At 37.7% G+C, this 12,714-nt stretch overlaps 1 long non-coding RNA gene across 1 annotated transcript in view; it reads right to left on the reverse strand.

The window, feature by feature from the left end:
- LOC129532730 (uncharacterized) overlaps positions 1-5,933 on the reverse strand; it is a 43,988-nt gene extending 38,055 nt beyond the window's left edge. The window contains exon 1 of the long non-coding RNA XR_008678613.2: positions 5,875-5,933. This is a non-coding gene — a long non-coding RNA (uncharacterized lncRNA). The remainder of the gene's footprint in view (positions 1-5,874) is intronic.
- Positions 5,934-12,714: the final 6,781 nt, after the last annotated feature.

The raw sequence follows: 12,714 nt of genomic DNA on the forward strand, positions 1-12,714 counted from the left end.
TGTCTCTGTGAGGGTGCTGCCAAAGGAGATTAGCATTTGAGTCAGTGGACTGGGAAAGTTAGATGGACCCTCAATCTGGGTGGGCACCACCTAGTCACCCACCATCGTGGCCAGAATATAAAGCAGGCAGGAAAAACATGAAAAGCCTAGATTGGCCTAGCCTCCCAGCCTACATCTTTCTCCCATGCTGGATGCTTCCTGCCCTTGAACATTGGATTCCAAGTTCTTCCGTTTTGTTACTTGGACTGGCTCTCCTTGCTCCTCACCTTGCAGACAGCCTATTGTGAGATCATGTGTTCGTGTAACTTAATAAACTCCCATCCTATTAGTTCTGTCCCTCTAGAGAACCCTGACTAATACAATAATCTATTCCTATTTTCTGGTTTCACAAACAAATAAATGGGGATAATAAAAAGTACAATGATTTATCCATGAACTCACAACTACTGAAGGACAAAGCTGAGACTAGGACCCAGGTGTTCCATTTGTAGTCCAGATGTGTTTCATTGTTCCATGCAGTCCAGCTGCAATGCTGCCTTGTGCCACTCTTAGGAGATCTTGCTCAGTAGCACGGTATACTCAGCCTCTGGTGATAGTTCTGTGACTGGCCTTAACTTGAAGATACAATGCAGCTCCCTTGGAACCTGGCACCAAATGCCCTTGAGTCTGTGTATAGTGGTTATCAACACCATTGCCTGGACTTTGTTGGGCATGTGGGAGTTTATTTTCAATTGTGTCATTCACTCATGACAGCCTGGATCAAACGCATCATGGCCATGTATATTTTGTGCTGTTATATAATAGAGATCTCTAAGAAACTTATCTAAGAGTTATTTTTTTCTGAGTAGTAAAATTCACTATATTTGCCATTGTCTGAAAAGAATTCTCTCTCTCAATCCCTTGCCTTCATCCTCTTTCAAAAAAAATCACATCTAATTTTTAATGGAGCATGAAAATTCCATGATAGAGCAGCACATATGAGAGTCAGAAAGACAAAACTCTGGTGTAACAAGTAACCTGTAAAGACTTGAGATGACTTCTTTGGTGCACCTAATCCTGTAATCCCATCAGTCACCAAACCAGAAAGGTCAATCCTGATGGTGTTAGTCCACCAACACAAACTTTGTTTCTGATGATATTTCTGTCCATTCAGCTGAAGTTTTATCACACAGGCTACCAGCAGATGCTTGGTTGTTCTCAGTGATGGCCTGATACTGTCATGTCCATGTTCATATGTATCGTCCCATTTACATTCTCATTTAGAAAACAAATTCCTTCTAAAATAAAGAATTATGTCCCATTTACTTTATCTCTCTCATTCTGCAAAACCTGGAGATGAATAGACATTATGCCATTCACCACAGCCTATATGATTATAATGAGGAAAGCCACCTGAGTTAGAAGTAAATCCAAACACTGTTTCATAATCGTTCATTTTCCTAGAATTGATAGAAGCACCATTTAGAGATGCAAGAAGCAGGGCAGTTGAAGTAATCATCAGCCTAATTGCCTCAACCCTTGGCTTTGTTTGAGCCCCAGGGGTCCACTTTTGGGAACTGACAGACTTAGATTGTGATGCCAGTCTGGTTTCTTGCATGCTTTCACTCAACAAGCCCCTTCATGACCACATGCATTTGATATCCACCAAGAGGACATAACATCTGCTTCCTCTCAAAAGTTCCATGTAATTTGTAGAGATCAATGGGAAATAGTCTCTGAAGCACAGAGCTATCAAGATTATTACTGTAAATTCCTAATTCTACCTATTTCATTTTAATAGAAATTCCAGTTTCATAAAATAAAAATTATTGGTAAGAGAGACTGGGGTGACATTTATAAGTCCTTTATGTAACATTTTATAGCTTTACACATAATTCAGTAATAAGAGGAAAAAGAAGAAACATTCCATATTTTCTCTCAAAATTATTTAGTCGCATATATTCTTAATAGAATTCTTAAGAGAAATTATCAATTTTTATAAAATGACCTTAGTTATACCTATTGTATAAGGATATTTTAAATTATATTATCAGTTTCATATTATAGTTATTGATAATAATGACAAATAATTCTCCAAAATATTCTAGTGGAAAACTGGAACTTTATTCCCTTTTTCATATACTCAGAGCATCATTCACTTCAGTTATTGCTATCATAACTTACAACTCAACAACGATTGTTGTGGGCAGCAAGCCACCCAGGCACCGAGGCAAGAGACCAAGGACACGAGTTGTTCCAGTATAATAAAATATAAAACAAGAATAGTTAAACCAGATATAGATCTTAGATATGATTATATATGAATATAATTAATCATTAGTTTCTGAACTATTTATAAGAGGTAACTAATACATAACAAAGTGAGCAGATGAGGTGCAATAATATCTCATTCCTATCTATATCTATAGTATTTATCCTGTATCTCAGGAATAGCAGTTAACAGCACAACTCAGAATAGAAACCCCAGTGTGAACCCCAGCCTAAGTTTCAGGTTGAAGCAGAATTAACTGACTAGAGTGGATGAGTGGAGTTGGTCTTTATTATTAGTGATCCGAATTTTTTTTATTAAATACAATCACAACCATTCATGTACGGTGCCAAATCTTGTGCTAAGCCCTTTACATAGAATTTCCTCATTAATGATTATGTACTTGAAGCTCTAAGAAGTAGATCACACATAAGTAGATCACACACAAAGCCAAGAGTTGAACCCAGGCTCTCTGAGTCCAAGGTCAAGATCTTAATCTCATATGTAAATAGGTAGGTAAAAATTTAAAAAACTCAGGAGTTCAAGGCTGCAACGTGTTATGATCTTGCCACTACACTCCAGCCTAGGCAACAGAGTGAAACACTGTCTCTAAAAAAGCAAAAACAAAACCACACCATATTCTATCCCTTAATACATTCTAATAACCAGAAAACTAAATGGTCAATTTCAAATAGACAATTTGAAAAGAAGTACAAATGACTCTGAACGTCAGAAAAGCTGTTGAATCTCTACTAATCAGGAAAATATGAATTGAAACAGCAATGTATTATCTGTTTTATCATCCATTATATTTGGATGTAAGTGTTAAAAACATTAACAATATCTGTTTTGGGGGAAGATGCTGATCCTCCTATTTCCTGTTATGTTCTGCAGATTTTGGAGAGGTGCCTGTCTCCCCTTGTCCTGGCAGCCTGTGACACTGTTATCGCATTTCCCTCCCTCTGCTAACACAGAAAACCCCATGGCTAGCCCCACTATGTGTGTTCTAAGTTGAAGGAAGATATCACATCTGAGTTCCCTTTCTACTGAATCAGAAGCCTCTAGCAACCTCTACTCCTTCATTGTGACAAAGTAGCAGTGGGGTTTCAAGGTCTGACTTACCTGGCATTTATTCCAGTTCCAAGACTACCACATACACCAGGGAAGAGCTCTGCTGTTCTCTCAGCAGGCACCTGTGCTGCAACCCTGCCCCTGAGGTCACTTCTTTTTCACATTCCTTTCTATCGATTTTGCAAGGCCCATTCCTTGCTGCTTAATCTCACTTCCTCTGACTTAACCCATTTCCTGTCTAGTACCTGTTTGCTCCTCCCTTCCTCTGGCACTCAATGTCCTTGTCTGCCTTATTTATAGTGTCTGCAAGATCTTCCTTTTCCCCTCCAAGCTTTCCTGGCTACCCTTGTCCTGAAGACCTGAACACCCTAGTTTCGCAACTTTGGGAATTCAACAACCAGTAAATTTTTTGTAAAATGTAGAGAATTGTCAGAAAACTGCCAAGTGTCAATTTTGCCAAGTTGGCCCATCAAAAACAAGAAATACCATCTATCATCACCCTCATTTTGTGAACAACAAGCATTTTAAGTTTAAAATGGGGAAAGGTCATAATCTCAGACAATAAAAGTGTTTCTCAAAGAATACCAATTAAACAACTTTGGGTGGAGGGGAACCCTGATGTGGGGGAGGGATCTATGACTAGAAGAAGCTGATGTATTAGAAAACAGTCTGTCTGTCCAGCACAGGGATCCTCTTGGAAGTCAAAGCAAAACCACTTTTTGCAGCCCATCCCCACATCCTCTCCCACCTCAAGGTCCCTTGCTTGAGTTCCTCATCTGCTTATGCTAAAGGATCACATTAGCTGCTCATCTCTCTCAGAAAACACCATGCATCAACAGCTGCTGGCAAGCCACAGTGGAAATGCCAGCAAAAAGAAGCTCACTCATGCCTGGAGTATGCTGCTCTCCATCAGAGACACTACATAGACCCCTCACTGTGTTCTATAGCTTAGGGTACTTTAAGCCCCTCCCAAAGAGTAGAGTTCTTGACAGGCAGAGAGGCTGTGGAGGTGTGGAGGAAAAGCCTCAGCAGAAGTATTAGGGTGAAACTAGACAGTGGTGTCCCTATAGTGCTCATTTCATCAAGGATATGTAACTGTCCATAGAAAGGTTTTTAGGGCAATCACTGGCACGTACTTCAGTGTAAGATTTTAAATCCAAAGTGTTCTAATTATGGAGAATATTTTTAGGTGAACATAGTTCTTGAAATGCAGCTCTTTTCTTATAATCAAGTAAATTTTATTATTCATCTTGATTACTCATCAAAAATTTGTTCCAAAATCACAAGCTTAAGTGACTAAATGGCTTTTTTTGTTATTATTAAATGCCTAGGTTCTAAGGTGTCAACAGCTAGGTTCCAAGGTTTCAGTCTTCTCTTGTTATCAGTGGGGGATTGGTTTCAGTAGCCCCCACAGATACCAAAATTCGAGGATGCTCAAGTCCCTGATAAAAAATGACATAGTATTCGCATATAGCCTATGTACATTCTCTCATAATCTTTAAGTCATCTCTAAAGTAGTTATAATATCTAATACACATAAATGCTATGTAAGTAGCTATTATACTGTACTACTTAGGGGATGATGACAAGAAAAAAAGTCTGTACTATTCAGTACAGATGCAATTATTTTTCCGAATATTTTCAATCTGCATTTGGTTGAATCCATGGGTGTGGAACCGCAGAAGTGCTAGCAGATTTTGACCTGCATGTGCTAGCAGTAGAAATATCCTCACCCTCTGACTCAGGGCATCAAATCTTATACTTCTTATCAGGAAGCAGTGAAAGGAAATGGAAGGAACAGAGATAGGCCCACGGCCAAAAGGGCCTAAGTTATGAAAAGAAATTGGTCAACTTGGTCTACATGAGGATATCTGGGAAGGACAAACTGCATAGATGTCCCGCCTCTCCACGTGCCAAAGAAATATTAATGGTGTATTTGCTCCACTAACATTTGGTAGCAGAGGCAGCGTCTTGCCCCAGGCTTATTGCTAAATAATACAGAAGCTAGAAGGAAATGTAAGAAGAAAGTTGGGAATGTGAAACATGTGGTGAGGTCAGGACACACACACCCACATGCCCACACAACACATGACTATGTGGTTTTTTTCTATCACTGTGAACACAACTGCCATTTCTGTCACCATCATTAATTAAGAATGAAAATTCTTAAAACTTGCTGCACCATTCATCTGTAGAGCTAAGTAGGATTATTCCGGGCTTTCAGCCCAAGTTTTCTAAAAGCCTAGCTGATTAAAAGGCATTAACATTTGTGTTTTGCCAACACTGATTATACTGATTGCTGGCAAGTGTTTATGTGATAACCAAGACCTAACAAGAGAGATGCAGAAAAGCACAGTGAGCATAACACTCATATATAAGAGATACCCACCAGTTGCTGAAGTAATTGCTTCTTCCTTGGCAAAGGAAGCAAGTTAACTCATCATGGTCTTCAAGGCACCTTCTAGGGCTAACATTTTATAACTCTGATGAACAGAAAACTTTTCAGAAGGCATCTGCCAAATAACATGAATAAAAATGCTTCAAAGGCTAGTTACCCATTTTAAGTACTCCGTACTCTTATTTTTGCCTCTTTTCCTTCTGTTTCTTACCCAGTATTCATTTTTCATTAATATTGCTAAACAAAGAGGAGAGAAAGAGAAGTTTTATTAAGTCAAATTTGATGGGATAGAAAGTTGAAGTTCTGAGATTATGCACAGAATTTTCCCACGTTTAGATTCTCTGAAATATGTCTTTCTTCGTGGCTTTGAACAGAAAGAGTTAGCTGTGATTTGAACCTTAGCAAGCCTAAAGATTGGTTGTAAAAGCACCTCTAAAGGAGAATGCTGGCAGAAAATGCAATGAACTTCTGCTAGAGACCTCAACACAGCTGAGAATCTGGAAATTTGTGCTATTTGTGATAAGAATTTAAGCAACCAAAAGTCTTTTGTTTTTTGAAAATGAAACAAAACAAAAAGCAGCGACTTGCAAGTATACAGGCAGCTTATCTCCTTCAGTTCAGGAGTATTTGTTTGCCAACTAAGGGTTACTTTTCACAAATGTAAAGTTAAGTCAACAACTTTCTTGGCATTTATGACACTATATATAAAAGAGCCTGTGAAATATGAAATGAACTTTTCAGGTTTTGAAATTGATACACTAAGATTAGGAAAATAAACCATTTGATGAGTGTTTTGCTGGCTCATTTAAACTACATTCCCAATCATAACTCTTGATTTCCCAAGCAAGGAAACAGAAAGAGAAAGAGAACACAGTGTGTTCTGAACAGAACTGAGTGCTCCTTGCATGACTTAGGAGTTAGATCCACGTGAAACATTTATGCTTACCATTACTTACCACTCCCATTGTTACTATTATTAATGTTGTACATTAGAATTAAGTAGTTTCCAGAGTGCTTTCATATATTTTTTTCTCATTTTTACATGACTTCCCAATACTGTGATGTAGATTAAACAGGAAGTATTCAGATATATTAAGTAATTTAGCATCCATCACCATTATCATCACCATCATCATCATTTAATGAGCACTTACTATTTGCTAGGCCCTGCACTAAATGTCTTATATGAATCATCTCAGTTAATCTTCACAACAATTCTATGCAATTGGCATTATTATTATCTGTGTTTTATAGAAGAGAAAACATGGTTGATTGGGAACTGGAATCTGGAGCTTATGAGACCAATTTCAGTGTTCTCTCCATATTGTTTTAATAAGAGTTTAAAAAGAACAAAGAGAATCCTAAAGTTTCCAGTTCATTTCATGTCAGTTTCTTTTAGACATAAATAAGACAAGAAAGAGACCATGAAAAGAAGGTTAAATTTTCAGCCTCTTCCCAAAATAAATACTTACAAAAATGCAATAGGCAAAAATATTTGCCATATCTTTTGGAATTTTGTAAATTGCAATAAACTTGCAATTCCACTATATTTGCAGCTAAATGCAAAATTCTACTTTTAATCCTGCTACTGACCAAACAATGTCTTTTTGTTAAAAAAACAAAAAAAAAGTCTTTGTTAAAAAGCCTGACAGTGTGGTGTAGCCTACCATGACTGATAAAGCTATTGAGCTTCCAAACCAGCCTGGTTGCAGCTTGGTTGGTCTTTAACTAGGTCAGATTCAATTTCCACTCAGTAAGTCTTTAATGAGTGTCTACTACATGATTGGTGTCAGGAGATGTGGAAGTAAACAGAACACTTGTTGTTTCTGCTCTTCTGAAGCTTACAATCAGACCAAGACAGATATAAGAGATGAATTATAGTGTAGTTTTACAACAGAAGATTTATCCTTGTCTTGGGACCTACAGGAGCCTTCCCTGAAAAAAAAAATGGCATTTAGATGATACCTGAAGGAATGCCATTAGTCTGATGGAGAAATGGCATGAGGACTAGGAGACATTCACAAACTTAAGCAAAATTTACATCCCCCATGAGATGAAGGAGGTTTCCATAACCTACTACAAGGTAGAGGTTTTGAAAGAGAAGAGGTTAATATATAAAAAGTCAATCTTTAAAACATTTTCCTTGGTCAAGAATTCTCACTCTGAAGAAGCTAGTTTATAACTGCCTATTCTGGAAGGCGGGTGAAAGCAACACACTACTGATGGTATCTTAGCTAATTGCAATAATGGTTTCATCAGCATCAGGGAAAAAAAAGTAGGGTATGTATTTGAAAGTGCATAAGACAAGAAAGTACAGATTGAAAAAACTGATTGGAGAAGGAATAAAAATAGAGAAAAGGGAGGAATACTCTAAGTTAAATAGAATTATAGTAAGAAAAACTAAAAATTTTACTATGATGAGCTCTCAATTACTTGTATGTGGCTGGAATAATTTACAACATATCATTCCGTATTCATTTATACTGCACTTGGGACCACAAGGGAAGATTATATATTTGAGCAGATTCACTTTCCTATGTTTTGCTTAAGTTGGTTAAGACTATGTATGGGAAGCAAAAATACAGTAGAATCCTGGATTATTTTCCCTTCCCTTTGAATGTGAGTTCCCAATTCACTTTAAAAATTATGCGTTTGTTTTGGATTGCTGAGGACACCAACTGACAGAATAAGAAAGCAGCCCACTGAGTGCTAGGAAAGGAAGAAACTGATAGCTTTCCAGAAGTAATCCATGCACTGAATAACCTCTATTTGTCCACCTCTATACACACATCAATCTTTTCCACCCTGCTCTGTGCTCCAAAGGTTGACCTGCATCAAGGAGCCCCTTGAGCTTTCGATTGGGTGTGGTCAACGTGAAACACCAGTAGGAGATGAGAGAATGAGAGACCTATGAGATTAATGTACTCTACCTTCCCTGGGTGGTTTCCACTAAGGCTGCTCACACCCTCAAAAATAGTCCTTCATTAATCTCTCCTTAATGGCCTAAGCTTAATATGCCATCTCTTTCCTCACCCCCAAAAATGGAAAAAGAAGTGCAATGCAAGGTTAAGGCCATGATGATAGACAAAGAAAAGGTATATTTATGAGATAGTATGTTAGATTAAGAAACCCATTTGAAAACATCTTTGAGAGATGTCCATTGTTTTCCTCTCATACCAAGAAGAGAGAGAACACCACATTAGAAGCAAATGAAAAAAGAGACAGCCAAACTATTTTGGACAGCAATTCACAATAACCCCTGAGGGATGGGGCATTTGGAGGAACTATTTGGGAGGAGTTGAAGATAAGTACATTGAACATTTCTGTAGCCTTTAAAAACAATAGTGCCTTCTAAATACTTACCTATGCAAATCTCCAGTGCCCTTTTCCCTCTTTGCCCAGGCTTAAGTAAACCAAGCCAAGATGACTTCAGTGGCCTCATTCTCACCTTCTTTCCTAAAGTGAATATTTTATAAGAATAGCTACCAGTTTAGTAACCTTTTGCATAAGTATCAAGTTACAGACCTCAGTCTGCTGATGGTATAATGAGAAATAATAATTTCTCATCTCTTTACAACCACTGTGATAAAGTTCTATTGGCTTCGTCTCAGTTATATACATTAAAAAAATACAATTTAGCTAGATGATAAATACTAACAAGTGAATCTCTCTCTAATATGTTTAAATCAATCATCAAATGTTTATTAACTACCTCCGCATCTCAGAGGGAAAAGAAGATATTATACTTCTTGAGGTAAAGCTGCTTATTTTAATGTCTCCCATCTTCCGGTGTTACTCCTTAAATAACAATGACAGCTAAATTATTTTTTCTCAGCCCAAGAATAATGTGTTGGGCTTCCTTTTTAATGACAACAATCTCTTTGTTGCCAAATGCTTCACGTCTTAAATAATGGCTTGGATCTTGGCTGCAATTACAAGATAAGCTTTTTTCCCATAACCTTTTCACAATAGATTTTCATCATCTCATTTATAAAGAAAATCAAAATTTGCATTTAACTTTAAGCTCTTGTGTCTAAAATTGGACACACCGCTGGCACGTTTAGACAGTATTTATAAAGGAATAGAGTTTGCTTTAGAAGTTTTTATTTTTATTTAATTTTATCTCTAAAGGAAAAGAGAAGGAAAAATCTAATTGAAGTTAATAAAGAGCCAATAGAGGTTGAATGGCAAAGTGGCAGAGTAACTTAAAAGTGAAGACAATAAATATATTTCTATTAAGTACAGTGTGCTAAGTCCAAGATATTCCCCCAAAAATCTATTTACCTTACAACATTTCTCAGTAACATCTGAGATCCAGATAATATGGCTCTACATGGATTTGATGTATAACAAAATGCATGTTGCCAGGTAATAAAGGCCACCATACCTATGAATTTGACACGGTGAGTGACATCTTCATTGCTCTGAATAAACCTCACAATAATAGCCATGGTCTAATAAAATCAAGATGTACCTAGGAGTTAGCAAGAAACTTGTTTCAGGCAAAGTTGTCAGTTCAATTTTTCCATAACCCAAGCTGGGACTTTGTATAACCTGAGAGTAAACATCCCTCAGGCCAGGACTTGAGAAATACCAAACTCTAAACTTGTGGAGAAGTGTCTGTTCCTGATCCGGTGTTCCAGCTCCCTGGCTTGCTCTAAATGTCTCCTTCCTTCAATATCAGGCAAGTATTGCCAGCTTTTATGGTAGGTGGGATTTGCCCATATTACAGTCTGAAATCAGAGAAAACATTCAAAACTAAATGAGACAATGGCTAATTCAAAGGCAACATCTGTGGGAAATATGGTTGCAAACTAAGAAGGCAAGTTGTCTATCAGGAGACAAGTGATTCATAAATGTTTCTGGCAGGCACTCACACAGATGGAGTTGTACACACATGCTATTTTTTTTCCACTAAGATTTCTGCCTAACACACAGTAAGTGATTGCAGGCCTGAGTGAATATGCATTGCAATCTGAAGCAAATGTAATGAACTTTCTGATCAAAGCACAATTGAATCTCTTTCCATGTGGAATTCACAACTCTGGCTTCTTCCTTTCAGTAGGCAACTTGGGGAGATTCTCCACTGAAATGTTTGTGCAGGTGCAAATATTGTGACTTACCTCCTGGAGGGGATTTCAACCTTGACAGGATATAGAGGAAAGAAAAGTCCTGTGCTTATTTCCCAAGAGCTCTAGAAAAAAAAAATGCCATAAATCCTGTTTGTGCCTAGGGTTGAGACATAGAGATGGTCTCTAAGTGAAAACACCACACACACAGAATTTGAGAATGGTAGAATTGGGGTCTTAAAAGTTCACAGTCCAAACTTCTCATTGTACAGAAACTGAGATCCAAGAAAGTCAAATGATTCATAATTAGTCAATGAGGGAACCAGGATTAGAACCCAGCTGCCTTGATTCCTCTTGATTCCAAGTTTAGTAAGCTTTTTCCCTATTATGACATTGATTTTTTTTCATTCATCAATTCATTGTCCACCATATGGCAAGCTATATTCTGAGTTCTGGACAAAGAACAAGCAACAAGACAGATAAAAGTTCTACCTCAATTAGTTTACATTCTTGTGGAAGAGATGAACAAAATTTAGATCAACAAATAGATAGTATCATGTCAGGTGGGTAAATGCTACGAGGAGAATAAATGAAGGTCAAAGGATAGAGAATGATGAGGGGATGCTATACAAAAGAGATTAATCAGCCTGGGCATGGTGGCTCATGTCTATAATCTCAGCACTTTGGGAGACTGAAGTGGGAGAATTGCTTGAGGTCAGAAGTTTGAGACCTGCCTGAGCAACATAGCAAGATCCCATCTCTATAAATAAAAAATTAGGCAGGTGGAATGGCAGGAACCTGTAATGCCAGCTACTCAGGAAGCTGAGCTGAGAGCATCACTCAAACTGGGGATTTGAGGCTGCAATGAGCTATGATAGCTCCACTGTACTCCAGCCTGGGTGATAGAACAAGATCTTGTGTCTAAAAAAAGAGAGAGAGGTGAGGGTTAATCAAAGGAACTGTCTCCAAGTGATATTTAAGCAGACTCTGAATGAAGTAAGGGTGCATGCCACACAAGCAATGTGGGAAGAACTTTCTCACTGAGAGAACAATATGTGCAAAGTCCAGGAAGCTGGAATGAGCTTAGTGTGTTTTTGTATGGCTGTCATGGAATAAATGAAGGTGAGGAGGAGTGAAGAGGAGGGCAGAGAGGCCACTAGAGGGCTTTCAGCAGGGAAACAATGACCTTATTCAGCTTTTTATAAGATTATTCTGGCTGTTATGTGAAGAATGGGGGAAAGAATAAGAGGAGATCCAAGAGGCCAAGGAGGAAGCATCTCCCTAAAGCAGAAGTTAAGTTCTTGAGAGAAGGGGCTTTTATTTGACTTACTCATTGTTGCAAAATTAGCACCAAGAATAGTGCCTGATACATTACAAGCACCTTCTAAGTCTTTGCTGAACAAATGGACACCTGAGAGATGGAGCTAAGGAGGAAGTTGATAGTGGCTTGGATGAGGATAATAGCAGTAAAAACAATAAGAAATTTTTGGGTGGAAGTATGTTTTGAAAGTAGAAGTGACAAGAACAGTTTCAAGATTAAATGTGAATATTTTGTAAGAAAGAACTTAAGATTGACTCCTAGGTTTATAGTCTAAGCTCACCAGGTGAATAGCATTGACTTCTCAGGTCAGTGGGAGAAATTAAGAATTCTGATCATGTTACATTTGAGCTATATACTTGTCTTTAAAATGAAAATATTGAGTAAGAAGTTGAATTAAGATGTCTGGAGCTCAGAGGAGAGATTAAGATTGGAGACATAAGTGGATAGTGTTTAAAATCATTGAACATAATAAGATGACCCAAAGAATAAGTGTGGATGGGAAATTGATAAAGTCCAAGAAACTCTTGTCATTCCAACATTTACAGGTCAGTAATGAAAGGACCAACAAATGATTTTTGATTAACACAAAATAATACAGATGAAGAAG

The sequence above is a fragment of the Gorilla gorilla genome, chromosome 2 (assembly GCF_029281585.2).
Source record: "Gorilla gorilla gorilla isolate KB3781 chromosome 2, NHGRI_mGorGor1-v2.1_pri, whole genome shotgun sequence".
In the NCBI taxonomy this organism is placed as follows: Eukaryota; Metazoa; Chordata; class Mammalia; order Primates; family Hominidae; genus Gorilla; species Gorilla gorilla.